Source organism: Mauremys mutica, unplaced genomic scaffold (assembly GCF_020497125.1).
Source record: "Mauremys mutica isolate MM-2020 ecotype Southern unplaced genomic scaffold, ASM2049712v1 Super-Scaffold_100100, whole genome shotgun sequence".
Taxonomy (NCBI): Eukaryota; Metazoa; Chordata; order Testudines; family Geoemydidae; genus Mauremys; species Mauremys mutica.
The window spans coordinates 749,781-751,528 of record NW_025423267.1 but is presented as its reverse complement, the minus strand read 5'-3'; the positions used below and the strand labels follow the sequence as shown (position 1 = coordinate 751,528).

The following is a 1,748-nucleotide window of genomic DNA, read 5'->3' as shown; positions in this document are numbered from 1 at the left end:
GCCTCCTTCAGAACAGCTTGGCCTAGACACTAGCTCTGGTTCACTGCTCTGGCCTTGCTCGGGTTGAGGGTATTTTAATAATTTGGGCAGGTCCCAGGGTGTTTGGGGGAGATGATGAGGATGTTCCCTTTTGAGATAAAAACTAAGAAATACAGCACTAGAGAATTTCTTTTTTTAAGAAATCTGGGATTTAGACATTTTATTTAAAGCAAGGGAGTTCTGAGTTTCTGAGAAGGTTTTTGTTTGCAAGAAGCAACATTGTTTGATCTGTCATTGTACCAAAGGGGGAGATGGTTGTCTACAAAGGAGGGGTGAAAACTAAATGCATCCGATGAAGATGGGATTTGAACCCATGCGTGCAGAGCACAATGGATTAGCAGTCCATCACCTTAACCACTCGGCCACCTCATCTGACTTGTCAAGAAAGAGACAGGAGTAGAAATCTAAGGCCAGCAGAGATAGGGACAATAAGGAGTTTCTAAATACTAAGCAGAAGCAGGTGCTGAATGAGCTCCCCCCTCACATCTAGTGAGGAGCTGGGGGAAAGACTTCAGGAACAGACCGTGTTTGCACAGACACACCTACTCTGCCTAGCTATGCAGCATGATGGGGCCACTTCCCCAAAATGACCAGTTTTGGCTGGTGGTGGGTTACAAATCACTTTAGGATTGAGTGGAATAAAATGTCATTATCCTTCCTGCATGTGTGAAGGGCAGCAGAACACACCTAGTCCGTCCTGATGGAGGGGTAGGTGGGTGAGGAATAGCTTTTATTGGACTGCATAGAAGCGATTGAGAACATCTCCCTAAACCAGTGGTCCCCAAACATTTCACACTGTGCCCTCTTAGCCATGGCTGTGGCCCCTCGGAAGCCGCGGTCAAGAACCAGGGCTGGGAGTGGGGCTGTGGCTTGCTGGGGAGAGGGGTGCAGACAGGGGTAAGGGGGTCCAGGCCGAGCTGGGAGCCAGAGGCCCAGGCTGAGGGTGGTGTTGGGGAAGAGCTGGGGCAGAGTGGGGCTGAGTGCTGCTCCCTCCATGGGGGCTGGCTCAGGCCCGGAGGTGCCCCCATGAATGTTCCTCTGTGTCCCCCTAGGAGTCATGCCCCACATTTTGGGGACCACTGAACCCTACCCGCTAATCAGGTGCTAGTGATGCCAAAGCCCAGGGAAAGGGAGAACAAGTGCGGGGCCCCCAGCACTGGAGCCATGTGAAGGGGCTGCAGGAGAGGGGCAATGGCTGGTGGCCCAGGGAGTTAAGGGCAAAGGGGGCACAGGAGGGGGCAGGAGTTAGGGGTGAAGGAGGTGCAAGGGTTGGGAGTGCAGGAGCTAGTGGTAAAGGGGGAGTGGGGATCGTCCAGGGGCAACGGGGAAGTGCCAAAGTACAAGCTTTGCCCAGGGCACCATTTTCCCTAATGCTGGTGTGAGCAAACAATTGGAAATGACCCTTCAGTGAGACCAGAACCAGAGTGTAGAAAAGCCCCTTTGTTAAGTGGTGGTGGCTGAGTGCTTAGGGAGATGGGATAGAAAGCTACTGGGTATCTTTCTGTGGAGATTTGATTCTTGCCTGTTAGGCAAGGTTGGTGTGTGGTGTCTCCATAGCTGCACTTTCCGTCTCCGATCTGCCACAGGGAGCCAAGTCTAGACATACTCAGAGGCTCTATGCCAGGGTTTCTCAAACTTCCTTTCACTGCAACCCCCTTCTGCCAAAAAAAACTTACTACATGGCCCTGGAAAGACGGACCAAGCCCCTC

The 1,748-nt window shown here is 52.2% G+C and overlaps 1 non-coding gene across 1 annotated transcript; it reads right to left on the bottom strand.

Annotated features, from left to right (window-relative positions):
• Positions 1–329: 329 nt before the first annotated feature.
• TRNAS-GCU lies at positions 330–411 on the bottom strand. The gene has a single exon. It is a non-coding gene; the product is annotated as a tRNA-Ser (tRNA).
• Positions 412–1,748: the final 1,337 nt, after the last annotated feature.